The sequence below is a fragment of the Cebus imitator genome, unplaced genomic scaffold (genome assembly GCF_001604975.1).
Source record: "Cebus imitator isolate Cc_AM_T3 unplaced genomic scaffold, Cebus_imitator-1.0 Scaffold577, whole genome shotgun sequence".
Taxonomy (NCBI): domain Eukaryota; kingdom Metazoa; phylum Chordata; class Mammalia; order Primates; family Cebidae; genus Cebus; species Cebus imitator.
Genome location: NW_016107892.1, coordinates 1,026,808 through 1,045,431, shown reverse-complemented (window position 1 = coordinate 1,045,431; position 18,624 = coordinate 1,026,808). Strand labels below are relative to the sequence as shown.

General features: G+C 42.8%; 1 protein-coding gene and 1 pseudogene across 2 annotated transcripts in view; one reads left to right on the top strand and one right to left on the bottom strand.

The window, feature by feature from the left end:
* The window catches only part of GLG1 (golgi glycoprotein 1), a 172,549-nt gene that overhangs the window by 12,061 nt on the left and 141,864 nt on the right, over positions 1 to 18,624 (top strand). The gene's annotated exons all lie outside the window — the stretch shown is intronic.
* LOC108294389 lies at positions 3,984 to 5,294 on the bottom strand (annotated as a pseudogene). Its single transcript, XR_005197941.1, has one exon. The product of XR_005197941.1 is annotated as a 60S ribosomal protein L13a-like (transcript).

Here is an 18,624-nt window from a genome sequence, read left to right as displayed (position 1 = left end):
AAAAAAAAAAAAAAAACAAAAAAAAAACAAAAAAAAACCTCCTAATGAATGGATTTCATTTTCAGTATGCCTAATTTATGAGTTTTAAGGGGCACTTTAGCTCCTTCAACTTGAGAACAATACTCTGATAAAACTGGAAGTTAGTCAGTGACTCCTCTTTACTTGGTTGAGTTAGATAAATTTGAAACTTAAGAAAGAATTCTAAGTGATGGCCCTCAAAACTGTGCCAGCACTACCCTTTGTATCTGCATTAAAATGGACTGTGAAGGAACAAGGAGTGTGGACTGGAATCTAAAAACAATGACTGAAGAGAACCAGGCATCTGTATTCATTCGGCTTTAATAATTTTACTGAAATCAGAAAATTATGTTTGACTGAATGTGTGGTATTTACAGGACCTGTACATTTTTCTTGAATAACACCTATAATTCTTTATACAGTGAATCATAGTAAACATGGGTACTGCCTTGAATCCTGGATCTGTACACTTGTAAAATGGAATAAATTCTTAAAATGTTACTGTGTTTCTTTTAAAAATAAATATGATAGGCTGAGGCGGGTGGATCACCTGAGGTTGGGAGTTCGAGACCAGCCTGGCCAACGTGGTGAAACCCTGGCTCTACTAAAAATACAAAAATTAGCCAGGCATGGTGGTGGGCACCTGTAATCCCAGTTACTTGAGAGGCTCAGGCTAGAGAATTGCTTGAACCCGGAGACAGAGTTTGCAGTGATCCGAGACAGCGCCACTGCACTCCAGCCCAGGCCACAAGAGAGAAACTCTATCTCAAAAAACAAAACAAAACAAAACAAAAAACAAAAAAACTTAATGCCCTGGTATCTAGAAAGGTTTCACTTGCAATTTAAGTTTGAACTAGAAAGACAGCCCTGCAAGTCACTGAATGGAATTCTCAAAACTCTTGCTCTAGCCAGATCAGCTCTGTTATGCGACAAACAGCATGAAGTGGACGGTACCTTCAATGATGAAAAAAGGAGTATAATGGAGAGTTTTAATCATGAACAAATATCACACCATCTGATAATTGGTACCATTGTCTCAGTCCATTTTGTGTTGCTATAACAGAATACCCAAGACTGGGTAATTTATAAAGAAATAGTTATTTGGCTCATGATTCTGGAGTTCAGGAAGTTCGAAATTGAGAGGCAATATCTGGTGAGGGCTAGCTTGCTGCATCATCCTGTGGCAGAAGGTTGAAGGGCAAAAGAATGCAAGAGGAAGGGTGGGCTTGCACAAGGAATGTGTAGAACTCATCCTTTTATCAGAACCCTACTCCCAGGTAATGGAGGTAAGGGCATTAATCCATCCATGAAGCCAGTGCTCTCATGACCTAGTCACCTCTTAAAGATCCACCTCTCAACACTTGCATTGTCGAGTAAGTTTCCAACACATGAACTTTGGGGGACGTATTCAAACCATAGCAGCCATTTACTGAGCATTCACCTATTATATATGAAATAAAAATCAGAAGAGATAAGGTCCTATAGTCATGTGGAGCTTGTTTGATAAGAGGAAAAGCATTGTGGTAAATGGAAAAATTGAATGGGTTTTAGAGCTGCAGTCCTGGATTCAAATCCTAGCTCACCAGTTACTATGACCTTTGGCAAACTGATCTCTCAAACCTTCAGTTTACTTACTTATAAATAGTCTTTCCTTTTCCCTGTGTTGTTTTAGGTAAGATTGTTTAAAGATAATGCTTTTTGTTCACTGTCTTAAGAGAAATGTAAAATAAACTGAAATGCTTCACACCTTTCATATAATTCTTCCATAGCTTGTATAATAAAGCTTTGGAATAAGGTCAGGAACATTTATATAAGCAGGCTGGGCATGGTAGGTCACGCTTGTAATCCCAGCACTTTGGGAAGCCTAGGTGTGTGGATTACCCGACATCAGGAATTCAAGACCCGCCTGGCCAACATGGTGAAACCCCCTCTCTACTACAAATGCAAAAATCAGCCAGGCGTGGTGGTACACACCTGTAGTCCCAGCTACTTGGAAGGCTGAGGTAGGAGAATCGCTTGAACCCAGGGGGCAGAGGTTGCAGCGAGCCCAGATCGTGCCATTGCACTCCAGCGTGGGTGACAGAGCAAGACTGTCTCAAAAAGTAAAGAAAGAAAATACAGAAGGCCAGGCACAGTGGCCCTCGCCTGTAATCCCAGCATTTTGGGAGGCCAAGGTGTGGGAAATCGTGTAAGCCAGACTTTTGAGCCCAGTTTGGCAATATGGCGAGACCCCATCTCTACATACATGCATACATACATTCATGGTGTTTATTGTGTACACTTTTTTTTTTTTTCTTTTTTAGAGACGGGATTTCACCATGTTGGCCAGGCTGATCTTGAACTCCTGACCTCAAGTGATCCACCCGCCTCGGCCTCCCAAAGTGCTCGGATTACAGGCTTGAGCCACCGCACCCGGCCTAAATGTGTACACTTTGAAGGGGTAAATATTCCGGGTAAAGGAATTAAGTTCTGCTAAATTTGGAATACTGCCTATCAAAGGAAAACTGTTCTCATGTATAAGAGGAGAAAAGATAGTTCTGAAGACTACTTTTTTCCCTGTATAAAACCAGATAAATTTTGCTGGGTGTGGTGGCTCACACCTGTAATCCCAGCACTTTGGGAGGCTGAGGCGGGCAGATCACCTGAGGTCAGGAGTTTGAGACCAGCCTGACCAATATGGCGAAACCACATCTGTACTTAAAATACAAAAATTATTCGGGTGTGGTGGTGCGTGCCTGTAATCCCAACTACTTGGGAGGCTGAGGCAGAAGAATCGCTTGTACCTGGGAGGCGGAGGTTGCAGTGAGACGAGATTGCACCATTGCATTCCAGTATGAGTGACAGAGTAAGACTCTATCTCAAAAAAAAAAAAAAAAAATTCAAAAATTAATGAAATTTTTCTGAAAGGTAGTGACTTTTCAGAGGGAAAGTAGTATGTAAGGCCTTTTGCTCTCATATTGCCAAAGCTGGAACATTTCTCTGGACTGTGAAACAGTCTGTAATACTAAGATATGAATGAATACTAGCCATACATTAAGGACAGTGCAAATAATTTTCAGTATGTAAGCCTTCTTTCAGAAGTAACTAGGCAGGAGAGTTTTGAAATAGTTGAAATTCCACAATTTCATTTTTATATTTTTTATTTTTGTATTTTAATTTTTTTTAAGAAAGGCCCTCCTTTGACACAATTTCATTTTAAAACTCTGAGTTTAGTAGGTTTATTAGAACCTGACTATTATGTGTATGAATAGCATCTTTTAGTGTGTCTGGTAGTGGTGGTTTTTCTTTTTTAACTATTATAGGAAGTTTCAAGAATTTGTACTATTGGTATACTTTTTTTTTTCTTTGAAAGTAATCAATTTGGTTCTGATTACAAAATACAGGTGAGGAGCACAGGCAATGCCTGTAACCCCTCTGCTGCACATCTCCCCAGTATGTGCTTCTGTAAATATCCTTTGTACTACAACAGCAAGCTCAGGCTGTCCCCAAGCGCTTGCACATTCTTTTTTTTTTTTTTTTTTTAAAGACGGGGTTTCACCATGTTGGTCAGGCTGGTCTTGAACTCCCGACCTCAGGTGATCCGCCCGCCTTGGCCTCCAAAGTGGTTGGATTACAGGCGTGAGCCACCGTGCCCAGCTGCGCTTGCACATTCTAACAGCTGCAGAGTTTAGTGCATGACCAGGTGGCGAGTTAGACAGAAGCCCCACTCACAAGGTAGGGCCCCTCCAATTAGTCTTCCAGCTCCCTTTTGTTGATAATAACTGGTTGCTCTTCCTATTGGTCATAGACAAATTATACCTGCACAATTCTCCGAGTGCTTTCAGGCAACCTCAGAAGGCAGTGACTAAGACCTTTTCCTTCCTCCCAGCTTTCTATTGTCTCTGGCTGCTTGTGGCACCAGGACTGCTGCTGCCCCTGGGTCCTGGACATTCCAGGGCAACAATGGAGGAAGGGCAGGTCAAGCATGAGGAATTAACAGCCTTCATTGGGCTCAGACCAGGAGTCCGTGGGTCTGGAGGACTTCTGTGTATTTGTCAGTTTCCTTCTCCACATTCTTCTCAGCCTATTTCCATAGCCTCATGAGCTGTTTCTTCTTCTGGTAGTGGATCTTGGCTTTCTCCTTCCTCTTCTCCTCCAGGGTAGCTGTCACTGCGGGGTACTTCCAGCTAACCTCGTGAGCCAGGTGCCCCAGATATGAAGACTTTCTTATATGCTTCAGACACACAACTTTGAGGGCAGCAGGAACCACCATCCACTTTTTCTTGTCATGGGATGGTAGGATGCTGTCAAGCACCTTGAGGCACTCCAGGGTGGCCTGGCCTTGCTTGGTCTTGGGGGGCATGCCTCGCACACTCTGCTAGAGAGGCTGGTGGCCCAGAAGTGATAGGGGCCTCGGGAAGGGTTGGTGTTCATCCGCTTGTGGAGGAAAGCCAGGTACTTCAACTCATTTCTGTAGAAATTGCCAGAAATGTTGATGCCCTCACAGCATGTGACCACCACCTTCAGCCCAGCAGTACCGGCTTAGCCACAGTGGCCACCAGGCAATCCAGGAGATGGCCTCGACCATTAAGCACCAGGACCTGCAACTTTGCCATCTTCGGCAGCTACCTGGGAAAAAGGTTATTAGTATACTTTCCATTATTTATTTATTTATTTTTCAGGCAGAATCTCACTGTCACCCAGGCTGGAGTGCAGTGGCTGGATCTCGGCTCACTGCAACCTCTGCCTCCTGGGTTCAAGCAGTTCTCCTGCTTCAGCCTCCTGAGCAGCTGGGACCACAGGTGCCCACCACCATGCCTGGCCGAGAATTTGTACTGTTGGTTTACTTTCATTTTCAACTTGAAAGTATATCTGAAATAGGAGAAATTAGGTTACTGAAAGCAGAAGTCAGAAGAAATCAGTTTGCTTCCCTTCCTCTTGTGGAACTTCCCATTCTTTAGCCTAGATTCTCAGCCTGCTTGCCCATCCTTCGCACTAGTTCACTACACATCTTGCTGCCCCACACCCACAAATAGATGGTGTAGCGGTATGGGCTTCTGGAGAGTACAGACTTACAGCTTCAACATTTGCAGGACTTACATGTAAATGTTATTTGTGGGAAAATATTTTGTATTCAAATATTTTTCTGCACTAAAACATTTCCTAGTTCCCTTCTCTCCGTACAGCCCACTGCTTCTCTTCCCCCGCCAACTCGTTCTCTTTGAAGCAGTGTTTTCTTCCTTTGTTTTTGTTAGATTGAACCAAAAGAAATTACCAATATTTCATCACATTTGACTTATAAAAACATTTTCTTATGGTTTAACCTAATTGTTCTTTTTTTTTTTTTTTGAGACGGAGTTTCGCTCTTGTTGCCCAGGCTGGAGTGCAATGGCGCGATCTCGGCTCACCGCAACCTCCGCCTCCTGGGTTCAGGCAATTCTCCTGCCTCAGCCTCCTGAGTCGCTGGGATTACAGGCACGCACCACCATGCCCAGCTAATGTTTTGTATTTTTAGTAGAGACGGGGTTTCACCATGTTGACCAGGATGGTCTCGATCTCTTGACCTTGTGATCCACCCGCCTCGGCCTCCCGAAGTGCTGGGATTACAGGCGTGAGCCACCGTGCCCGGCCTTTTTTTTTTTTTTTTTTTGAGACAGTGTTTCACTCTGTCATCCAGGCTGTAGTGCAGTGGCCCGATTTGGGTTCACTGCAACTTCCACATCCTGGGTTCAAGTGATCCTCCTGCCTCAGCCTCCCAAGTAGCTGAGATTACAGGTGCGTGCCACCACACCTGGCTTATTTATTTATTTATTTATTTATTTATTTTTGTATTTTTAGTAGAGACAGGGTTTCGCCATGTTGGCCAGGCTGGTCTGGAATTCCTGACCTCGCTTACCTTGGCCTCCCAAAGTGCTGGGATTAGAAGCGTGAGCCACCACACCCAGCCACTCACCAAATACTCTTGATTTTTTAAAAAAATGGATATTTGTCTAATAACCTTTTCCCTAAATATTTAATTATTGTTAGTCAAGTTGCTATTTGGTTTTCAGTTTATGGAACTCTCTTCATCACATTTGCAGTTGTTGATAACCATGTGTGGGTAGATATGACAGGTATCAGCCTTGTTTTACAGATAAAAAACCATGAATCAGATAGATTTTGATTTGTCCAAGTCACATAATATTAAGAAACAGGCTGAGCATGGTGGCTTATGTCTGTAATCCTGACACTTTGGGAGGCTAAGGTGGGTGGATTTCCTCAGCAGAGGAGTTTGAGACCAGCCTGGGCAACATGGCGAAACCCCTTCTCTATGAAAACGGTAACAGTTAGTGGGAGGTGGTGGTGAGAGCCTGTAGTCCCAGCTGCTCATGAGGCTGAGGTGGGAGGATCACCTGAGCCTGGGAGGTTGAGGCTGCAGTGGCAACAGATTGGGTAACCTGGACATCAGAGCAAGACCCTGTCTCAAAAAAAAAAAAAGAAAGAAACAGAGCTTAAATTCTAATCCAAGTCTTCTTCAATTCAAAGCCTCTGTCTTTCCATGTTACCACATTGCTTCTCTGCTATTTTTCATATTTACATAGATAACATATTTTCATACTATATTTTATATTTTTATGCCTCCAACATTTTTATTTAAATACATCAACAAATATTTGAACACATACTATGTGCCCACTATTTCTTCAAATAGATTTTTGTCCCTCTTTCTCTCCTGGGCTCTAATCTTATGTAGATTAAATTGATTGCTCTTGTTCTACAAGTGGCCTCTATTTTTAATCCCCCCACCAACCGTCCCTCTGTTTTTCTTCTCTCTGTGTTTCATTTTGGATAATTACTATTGCTGTATCTTCAGGATCACTGATGTTTTCTTCTGTAATTTTCAGTCAGCTATTAATACCATCCAGTGTATTTTGTATTTCAGATACTATATTTCACCTATAGAAGTTTGATTTGGGTCCGGGCGCGGTGGCTCACGCCTGTAATCCTACCACTTTGGGAGGCCGAGGTGGGTGGATCACCTGAGGTCAGGAGTTCAAGACCAGCCTGGCCATCATGGTGAAACCCTATCTTTGGAAAAAAAAAAAAAAAGGAAGTTTGATTTGGGTCTTTTACCTATATATTCCATTCTCCATTATGTCATGCTTTCTTTTATACCCTTTAGTGTACTTGTAATAGCTGTTTTGTTTGTTTTTGTTTTTGTTTTTGTTTTGAGATGGAGTCTGCTCTGTCGCCAGGCTGGAGTGCAGTGGCACAATCTTGGCTCACCGTAACCTCCACCTCCCAGGTTCAAGTGATTCTCCTGCCTCAGGTTCTTGAAAAGCTGAGACTATAAGCATGCACCACCATGCCCAGCTAATTTTTTATTTTTAGTAGAGATGGTATTTTACCATGTTGGCCAGGGTGGTCTCCATCTCTTGACCTCGTGATCCACCTGCCTCAGCCTCCCAAAGTGCTGGGATTACAGGCATGAGCCACTGAGCCTGGCTGTAATAGCTGTTTTAAGGTCCTGGTGTGCTAATTCCATCATCTCTGTCATTTCTTGGTCTTTTTCTTTTGATTAATTTTTGTTATTAGTCATAATCCTGCTGCTTTGCAAGTGTGGTGATTTTTTTTTTTTTTTTAAAGACGGGGGTTTCACCATGTTGGTCAGACTGGTCTTGAACTCCCGACCTCAGGTGATCTGCCCGCCTTGGCCTCCAAAGTGCTTGGATTACAGGCGTGAGCCACCACGCCCAGCCTAAGTGTGGTGATTTTTTATTGGACTCAAGGGGATCCCTCTGTGGATCTTCTGTGACCATTCTCAGTGCAGAACTCTGTCTCTCTTCTCTATTCTCACTTTTTCTTGGTTCCAGTATTCAAATCTTGCAAATTCTGGTTGTTTTAGATCTCCTAAAGTTTAATTTCTCTCCTCCACTTAGCAAGACCATCCCATTTTGTTTGGGTTCCCTCTCCCTGTGTTGCAGCCTGGAAGCCACTTAGATGCAGTAAGCTGGGGTAGTCATTGGTTCACCTGGTTTGTTTCCTTCTCTCAGGGATCGTAGGTTTAATGCTGCCTGTTGTCCAGTGCCTGAAGGTTACTTCATGTATTGTGTCTTGTTTACAATGGGAGTAAGGGTGATAGTTTCTATAGTAGTTAATCCTCATGAGTGGAAGTAGAAATCATTACTTTCTGGATTTAAGATCTGACATATTAAATGTGGGAAGGAATGGGGAGAATTTGTTAGAAAGGGAGATTAATAAGGCCAGGCATGGTAGTGGCTCACGCCTCTAATCTCAGCATTTTGGGAGATCAAGATGGGCAGATCACCTGAGATCAGGTGTTTAAGACTAGGCTGGCCAACATGGCGAAACCCTGTGCCTACTAAAAATACAAAAAACTAGCCAGGTGTGGTGGTGGGCATGTATGATCCCAGCACTTTGGGAGGCTGAGGTGAGTGGATCACGAGGTCAAGAGTTCGAGACAAGCCTGAGCAACATGGTGAAACCCCATCTTTACTAAAAAAACAAAAATTAGCTGGGCGTGGTGGTGTGCACCTGTAGTCCTAGCTACTTGGAGGCTGTGGCAGGAGATTTGCTTGAACCCAGTAGGCAGTGGTTGCAGTGAGCCAAGATTGTACCACTGCACTCCAGCCTGGATGACAGAGTGAGACTCCGTGTAAAAAAAAACAAAAACATAAACAAAAAATGGAGATTAATAATTATTAAAATTACAGCCAGGCACAGTTGCTCACGTCTGTAATCCTACCACTTTGGGAGGCTGAGGTGGGTGGATCACCTGAGGTCTGGTGCTCAAGACCAGCCTGACCAACATAGTGAAACCCGGTTTCTACTAAAAATACAAAAATTAGTTGGGAGTGGTGGCAGGCGCCTGTAATCTCAGCTACTTGGGAGGCTGCAGCAGGAAAATCACTTGAATCCAGGAAGTGGAGGTTGCAATGAGCCGAGATCATACCACTGTACTCTAGCCTGGGCGACAACAGCGAGAGTCTGTCTCAAAAAAAAAAATTATTAGAAATACAAATGTGTGTGTGTGTGTGTCTGTGTGTGTGTGTGTGTGTGTGTGTGTGTATTTTGATCCAAAGTTCTGACTTATTTAAAAAAAAAAAAAAAAAACAAAAAAACAAATTAGCTGGGCTTGGTGGTAGACTCCAGTAGTCCCAGTTGCTATCGGACTAGAGACTGAGGTGAGGTGAGAGGATTGCTTATCAGAGGAGATTGAGACTGCTATGAGTTATGATTGTGCCACTGCACTCCAGTTTGGGCAGCAGAGCAAGGCTCTGTCTCAAAAAAAAACAAACAAAACTTTTTCCGTTGCTCAGTGGAAAAATATTTTAGCGTAATATAATTTCATTGTGTGTCAAGAAGGTCAACTTGTCTTGTAACCGAGTTGAGCTAATAATAAGCCCTTTACCAATATACAAGATAAAATTTCCTTTCAGTTCATGTATTAATTAGGACAAAACTAACTTCCATAAGAAAACCAAAAATATCTGTGGTTGAACACAAGAGAAATTGTGGGGGGACTGTCAGCCATCTGGTGAATCCAGAAACCCAGGTTCCTCTTATCTTGTTGTGGTTCTATTCATTTCCTAGGGCCCTGCCCTTTTTAATTGTTTTCCTTATCACTTCTCTCTTTCTCACTCATTGAGTTGAAATTAATATACCATAGGGTTCACCCTGTTAATTACCTGTTCTCCCCGCACCCCCCCGCCCCCACAAGGAGTCTCCCTCTGTTGCCCAGCCTGGAATGCAGTGGGGTGATCTTGGCTCACTACAACCTCTGCTTCCGGGTTCAAGCAATTCTCCTGCCTCAGCCTCCTGAGTAGCTGGGATAACAGGTGCCTACCACCCTGCCCGGCTAATTTTTTGTATTTTTAATAGAGATAGGATTTCACCACGTCAGCCAGGCTGGCCTTGAACTCTGGACTTCGAGTGATCTGCCCACCTCGGCCTCCCAGAGTGGTGGGATTACAGTCGTGAGCCACTGCACCCAGCCTAACCACGTGTTCCTAAAAGCCCTGCTCAGGAGGTGATCAGTTCTGCTCATGTTCACACTCCACTGGTGAGAACTTTTCACATGGGTAATGCACTCCAAGTGAGAACTCTGCTCTGTGAAAGAGGAAAACAAAGTTTTAGCAGATAGCTAGCAAGCTCTGTCACAGGTCAGGTTTATGTATCTGCCTTTGATTTGTTATATTGAGAAGTTTATGTTCTTCCTCTTTTCTCTTAAGAAAGTGATTTTTGTTAGCCAGTGAGGTTTTAATATTTTTTGCTTTAACTGTTGGAAAAAGAGATGCTTTCTTGTGATCAACTTTCAGTGTTATAATTTTTAAAAATTTCGGGTGTGGAAGTAGTTCCAGCTTTGTGTGGTGATCTCAGTTCCACTTTTATACTTACTGAAGGGTCAAGGCCTTATGTCTTGTCCCTGGTCATTAAGGCCCAAGGCCTAGGTTAATGAGACAGACTCCTTTTCCTTCCTTCCTTTCTTGGAGCCATGTTTTTTGTTTTTGTTTTGAGATGGAGTTTCCCTCTTGTTGCCCAGGCGGGAATGCGCAAACATGGCTCACTGCAATCTCCGCCTCCCAGATTCAAGACATTCTCCTGCCTCAGCCTCCTGAGTAGCTAGGACTACAGGCACACGCCACCATGCCCAGCTAATTTTTTGTATTTTAGTAGAGTTAGGGTTTCGCCATTTTGGCCAGGATGGTCTCAATCTCCTATTCTTGTGACCTGCCCGCCTCAGCCTCCCTGCTGGGATTACAGGTAGGTGCCATGATTTTTAATCCTACTTTCCTCCTTTTCCTGGCATTTTGGGATTATCCTGTCTTCTTTGTTCTCTATCTCTTTAAAAGAACTTCTTTTGACTAGGCTCAGTGGCTCACACCTGTAATCCCAGCACTTTGGGAGGCCAAGGTGGGCGGATCACGAGGTCAAGAGATCAAGATCATCCTGGCCAACATGGTGAAACCCCGTCTCTACTAAATATACAAAAATTAGCTGGCAGTGGTGTGTGCCTGTAGTCCCAGCTACTAGGGAGGCTGAGGCAGGAGAATTGCTTGAACCTGGGAGGCAGAGGTTGCAGCAAGCTGAGATCGCACCACTGCACTCCCACCTGGGTGCAGAGCAAGATGCCATCTCAAAAATAAAATAAAATATAAAATAACTTTTTTGATGAGTTGAGGCCAGGAGTTCGAGAATAGCCTGTTCAACATAGTGAGACCGTGTTTCTACAAAAAATTTAAAAATTAGCCAGACACAGTGGCATGTGCCTGTAGTCACAACTTCTCAGGAGGCTGAGGCTAGGAGGACTGCTTGAGCGCAGGAGTTTGAGGCTGTGTAACTCTGATCATGCCACTGCATCTCAGCCTGGGCAACAGAGCAAGATCCTGTCTCTAAGACAATTTATAGGCCAGGCAGGTGGCTCACACCTATAATGCCAGCACTTTGGGAAACTGAGGCGGACAGATCACCTGAGCTCGGGAGTTTGAGACCAGCCTGATGAACATGGAGAAACCCTGTCTCTACTAAAAAATACAAAATGCACCAGCCGTGGTGGCACATATCTGTAATCCCAGCTACTTGGGAGGCTGAGGCAGGAGAACTGCTTGAATCCGGGAGGTGGAGGTTGCAGTGAGCCAAGGTGGCACCATTGTACTCCAGCCTGGGCAACAAGAGCGAAAACTCCATCTCAGAAAACAAACAAGTACCACAACAGTTTATAAATATAAAAGAATCTCTTTTATATTTCAGAGTATTTATAGTTGAAGGCTTTTCAAGTTATTATGTTTTTTCCTGGATAACATATATGTTGCCAGAACCTATAGTTCCTGACTTTTGAGGCAGCCTATTTGGATAACTTTACCCGCACGGGGACAAGAATATAAACATTTATTGGGCAACCGCTGTGTGTTTGTGTACATCATCATATTTAATCGCAACTCACTCTAAGGGATAAGTGGCCTTATGCATGAGTGTATCCTGTGATCCCTACCAGCTCGCCTTTGCCGGGAGTAACCTTTTCCTTCTTGTCTGCCTGGTAGAGCCCTCTTCATTCTTCATAACCTTAATTTTTTGTCATATCATTAAGTTTTTTCTTGCCATCGCCTTTCTCTTCCTCAAGTTCACACCCTTCTTTGTGCTGCCTGCTGTACTTTGCATTTAATTTTGTTGTCGCTTAGATCACCCCGTATTGCAACTTCTTGTTTATATGCTTGTCTTTCCATTAAGTGTGGATAGGCCTTTCATGTAGAAGGTGCTTAATATAATAGACATTTGAATCTCTTCTTCCCTGGCTTCAGTCTCTTTGTTACTAGATAAAAGCTCATCTTTACCAGTATTCTTGTTTATAAAATAATAGTTTTATAAACTATTTATAAACTATTTAGTTTTAGCCCCCATTTCATTATGGAAATCTTTTTTTAATTTTTTATTATTATTTCTTTTTGAGGCGGATTCTCACTCTGTTTCCCAGGCTGGAGCGTAGTGATGCAATCTTGGCTCAGTGTAACCTCTGCTTCTTGGACCCGAGTGATCCTCCCACCTCAGCCTCCCAAGTAACTGAGATGACAGGAGTATGCTACTTCACCTAGCTGATTTTTGTATTTTTAGTAAAGACAGCATTTCGTTATTTTGGCCAGGCTGGTCTTGAACGCCTGGACTCAAATGATCCGCCTATCTTGGCCTCCAAAAGTGCTGGGATTACAGGCGTGAGCTACCGCACCTGGCCGTGAAAATTTTAAAACACACCGAAAAGTTATTTTAAAAGTCTCACATTGAGAATACTCATATACCTAACCACTGAAATTCCACCACTAACATTTTACTATGCTTGCTTTATTACATAAAGATGTTGTAAGCATTGGCAGGCACAGTGGCTCATGCCTGCAATCCCTGCACTTTGGGAGGCCAAGGCAGGTGGATCAACTGAGATCAGGAGTTCGAGACCAGCCTGGCCAGCATGATGAACCCTTGTCTCTACTAAAAATACAAAAATTGGCTGGGTATGGTGGCTCACACTTGTAATTCCAGCTACTGAGGAGGCTGAGGCACAAGAATTGCTTGAACCCAGGAGGTGGAGGTTGCAGTGAGCTGAGAGAGAGAGAGAGAGAGAGAGAGAGAGAGATTCTCATGATGTTGCCCAGGCTGGTCTCAAACTCTTGGGTTCAAGCGATCTTCCCACCTCAGCATCCTAAATATCAGTGGGACTACCACTGCCATAGCCAGCTTGTTAATTTTATTTTGTGCAGAAACAGTCTCTTGAAGACAAAACTTGCAGTTTCTTAATGGTGTATATTGCGTTAATTTTTCTGATGTTGAACTAATCTTATTTTATTTTTATTTATTCATTTATTTGGAGACAGCATCTCGCTTTGTTGCCCAGTCTAGAGGGCAGTGGCATGATCTTGGTTCACTGCAATCTCTCTCTCCCGAGTTCAAACGATTCTCTTGCCTCAGCCTCCCATATAGCTGGGATTACAGGACCCCACCACCATGGCTGGCTAATTTTTGTATTTTTAGTAGGGACAGGGTTTCACCGTGTTGGCCAGACTGGTCTCGAACTCCTGACCCCAAGTTATCTGCCCACCTTTGCCTCCTAAAGTGTTGGGATTACAGGTGTGAGCCACCACTCCCAGCCAAATCTTATTTTAGGTAGCTAAGCTTTGTCATAGTTTTGCTTTGAGGTTTTATTTGTTTTTTGTTTTTTGAGACAGAGTCTCACTTTGTTGCCCAGGCTGGAGTGCACTGGTGCAGTCTCGGCTCGCTGCAACCTCTGCCTCCTGGGTTCAAGTGATTCTCCTGCCTCAGCCTCCCAAGTAGCTGGGACTACAGATGTGCACCACCACACCCAGCTAATTTTTTTGTATTTTTAGAAGAGATAGGTTTTTACCATGTTGGCCAGGCTGGTGTCGAACTCCTGACCTCGGGTGATCTACCTGCCTTGACCTTCCAGAGTGCTGGTATTACAGACATGATGAACCACTGCACCCGGCCAGTTTTACTTAGAGTTTTTGAATCTGTGATTCGAAATTAAGGATAGGTTTTTTTTTTTTTTTTTTAAGACGGAGTTTCGCTCTTGTTACCCAGACTGGAGTGCAATGGCGCGATCTCGGCTCACCGCAACCTCCACCTCCCAGGTTCAGGCAATTCTCCTGCCTCAGCCTCCTGAGTAGCTGGGATTACAGGCACGCACCACCATGCCCAGCTAATTTTTTGTACTTTTAGTAGAGACGGGGTTTCACCATGTTGACCAGGATGGTCTTGATCTCTTGACCTCGTGATCCACCCGCCTCGGCCTCCCAAAGTGCTGGGATTACAGGCTTGAGCCACCGCGCCCGGCCTTTTTTTTTTTAAATTTTTAAAATTTATTTCAGTAGATATTTGGGGAACATGTGTTTGGGTAAATAAATAAATTATTCTTTTTTTTTTGTTTTCTTTTTTCACATGAATGAATTCTTTAGTGGTGATTTCTGAGATTTTGGTGCAATATTACACAGGCAGTGTATACTGTTCCCAATGTGTAGTTTTTTATCCCTCAGCCTCCTCCCACCCTCTCCCCCAAGTCCCCTGAGTTCATTATATCATTCTTATGCCTTTGTCTCTTCATGGCTTACTTAGCTCCCTGGAATTTAAGGATAGATTTCTAAAGTGAAACTGGAACTAATTGGTAAGAATGTTATAAATAATATCAATCATGCTTTATAAGAAACACACCCTACTAGATGGTTTATAGATGTATTGCAAACAAAACTTGGTTAATTAATGTTAGGCATTTATGATCCAATTAATGGTAACATTTAGAAGCTCATATTATTGTCTACAAGGAGAATAAAGGAGAGTCAAAGAAAAGAGTCAGTGTTTTTCAAAGCCGTGGCTAGTGGGAAGGGTCCAAAGCAGTTGGCATTAATTGTTCTTGTCAAATCTGGCCCTTTCTTGAAATATCTGTATTAATTTAGTTTTGTTTTTGAGGGACCTAGGAGGTCTATAAAGATTTTTGGGTAGGAGAATGTCATGATAAAATAGTTAAGTAAATTACTCAGGGCACTATTAATTGAAGTGAGGAAAATTGAAAGTACTGAGAAAACTGCTGTTACAATGAGACCCCCAAGTAAAGACTTGGGCCAAAGGAGTCTAGTAGCGAAGGAGATAAAAATGGGATTGATGATGACCCATACCAAGGAAAAATTTACAGTACTTTTATTCCTTCATTTGACAAATTTGGATAAATATTATTTACTCTATGCCAGCAACTTAATTGCAACTGCTGGGAATGTGGTGATGATGAAACCCTCAGTTCCTCGTAAAAGACATGGTCCTTGCTCCTGTGGAGCTCACTGTCAAGTGGGGGACGTAGCCATGGTGAGAACTGTAAAAGGGAGATGCTTGGACATTATTAGCTAATTGGGGAGTCTGGAAATGTCTTCTGAGAAGATGATGATGGAGCTGAAGGAATGGTAGAATTTAATCAGGTGAAGAGAAGTCAAGGTTTAGGCGGGGTGCTGTGGCTTATGCCTGTAATCCCAGCACTTTGAGAGGCCGAGGCGGGTGGATCACCTGAGGTAAGGAGTGCAGGACCAGCCTGGCCAACATAGTGAAACCCGTCTCTACTAAAAATACAATAATTTGCTGGACGTGGTGGTGCACGCCTGCGATTCTAGCTACTAGGGAGGCTGAGGCATGAGAATCGCTTGAACCCGGGAAGTGAAGTTTGTAGTGAGCCAAGATCATGCCATTTCACTCCAGCTTGGGCGACAAGAGCGAAACTCCCTGTCCCACCCCACCCTCCCAAAAAAGAAGTCAAAGTTTAACTGTTAGGCTATCTCCAAAAATATATACTTTGTGCTGAATTTGAAATGGCAGCTAGCAATTTCCAGTAAGAGTATGTAAACTTGGAACAAACTCTTGAACTGAGTCTAAATTTTAGAGTCATCCAGCTTAAAAGGCTGTGGTTGGGGCTATGAAAATGGCCGAGCCCTCTTAAAGAATGTGTAAATGGAAGAGTATGATTTAAAGGACTGAGCCCTGGGGAAAGCTTGCAATGAAGGGTTGGAAAGAGGCTTGTGGAGGGAATTATAGGGAACTAGGAGGAGTGGTTGGGAGTTAAAAGAAGATTTACAAGAATTTAGCTGTAGAAGCCAAGGAAAGGGAAATTTTAGTTATGAGAGTCAAGAAAACAAATTTAAAAGGTAGTAAACCCTTGGGTAAATAGAGTAACACAGCTAAAGTTAATGATTAAGAAAAGAGCATGGTTTTTGCTAACAGAGATGGAATACCTTCTTTAGAACCCAGATTTTGACTATTAGAAAAATTTGATAGTGAGAAGAAGTGAGACCTAAAAGGGAGGACATTCCTGTTAACAAAGATCTTTCAAGATTAAGGAAATCCTAGCATCTCGGGATGTTGAGGGGGGTGGATCACCTGAGGTCAGGAGTTGGAGACCAGCTGACCAACATGATGAAACCCCATCTCTTCTAAAAATACAAAGTTAGCTGGGCATGGTGGCACATGCCTATAATCCCAGCTACTTGGGAGGCTAAGACAGGAGAATCACTTGAACCTGGGAGGCAGAAGTTGCAGTGAGTTGAGATCACGCCATTGCATGCCAGCCTGGGCAGTAAATTTGAAACTCTGTCTCAAAATATATATATATATATATATTAAGGTTATCTATTTTTTTATTTATTCAGTTTTTTCCACCCCAATCTTATTATCTGGGAAAATCTATTTTAAAGGCAAAGAAAAAGGGAACCAATAGAGAGGGCGAGAGCTTGGAAATGCTGGAGAGGAAGAGGGTGCATATGAAATGCTACTCAAGAAGGGAAGGAGGAGAGGATTCATGCCAGCGTGGTGTTACAGGATATGATTTGTATTATTATTATTTTTTGAGATGTAGTCTCGCCCTGTTGTCAGGCTGGAGTGCAGTGGTGCAATCTTGGCTCACTGCAGCTTCCACCTCCCGGTTCAAGTGGTTCTCCTCCCTCAGCCTCCCAAATACCTGAGACTACGGATGTGTGCCACCATGTCCAACTAATTTTGTTTCACCATATTGGCCAGGATGATCTCCATCTCTTGAACTCATAATCCACCCATCTGCACCTCCTGAAGTGCTGGGATTACAGGTATGAGCCACTGCACCTGGCTTTTTTTTTTTTTTTTTTTCCCCCAGACAGTCTTCTTCTGTCTCCCACACTTGAGTGCAGTGGCATGATCTCAGCTCACTGTAACCTTCACCTCCCAGGTTCAAGTGAGTATCCTGTCTCAGCCTCTGGAGTAGCTGGGATTACAGGTGCCCGCCGCTATGCCCAGCTAATTTTTTGTATTTTTAGTAGAGACGGGATTTCACCATGTTGACCAGGTTGGTCTTGAACTCCTGACCTCATGATCCACCTGCCTCAGCTTCCCAAAGTGCTGGGATTACAGGCGTGAGGCACCTCCTGACCTTTTTTTTTTTTTTTTTTTTTTAAATCTTAAATTATTTTTTTTTTTTTTTTTTTTTTTTTTTTTTTTTTTTTTTTTTTGGCCTGTTCTCTATCTTTTGGTGCCCCCCGCCCTCTGCCCCCCCTGCCCTTTTTTTTTTTTTTTTTTTTTTTTAAATCTTAAATTGAATCTCCATACTCGTTAGATAATAACTTCCCATTCCAGAGTCCCTGGCAGCCACCATTCTATTTTTATCTCTATGAATTTGACTACTCTAGATATTTCATATAAGTGGAATCATGTTATTTGTCCTTTTGTGTCTGGCTTATTTCACTTAGCATCATGTCTTTAATGTTTATCCATGTTGTGGCATGTGTCAGAATTTCCTTCCTTTTTAAGGGTGAATAACATTCTATCATCTGTATATACTACATTTTGTTTATCTGTTCATCTGTTGATGGACACTTGAATTGCTTCTACCTTTTGGCTTTTGTGAATAATGCTGCTGTGAATGTGGGTATACACATACCTCTTCACGACCCTCTCTTGAGTTCTTTTCGGTATATACCCAGTAGTGGAATTATTAGGTCATATGGTGATTCTATTTTTAAGTTTTTGAGAATTGGGCATACTGTTTTTCACAGCAGCTGCATCATATTACATTCCCACCAAGGGTACACAGAGTTCTGATTTCTTCACATCCTCACCAACACTTATTTTCTGTTTGTTTGTTTTTGAGACAGAGTCTCACTCTGTTGCCCAGGCTGGAGTGCAGTGATGCAATCTTGGCTCACTGCATCCTCTGCCTACTGAGTTCAAGCGATTCTCCTGCTTCAGCCTTGCAAGTAGCTAGGATTACAGGTGCCTGCCACCACACTTGGCCAATTTTTTGTATTTTTAGTAGAGATGGAGTTTTGCCATGTTGGTCAGGCTGGTCTCGAACTCCTGACCTCAGGTGATCCTTGCCCACTTATTAATCAGGCTGTTTGATTTTTGTTGTTGAGGTTTTTTTTTTCCTTCGGAAGACGTAACATAATTATGTTGTTAAGTTTTAAGAGTTTATTATATATTGTGGGTATTATTAATCTCTTATCAGATAGAGGACCTGCAAATATTTTCTTCCTTTTCGTGGCTTGCCTTTTCTTCTTCTTCTTCTTCTTCTTCTTCTTTTTTTTTTTTTTTTTTTTTTTTTTTTTTTTTTTTTTTTTTTTT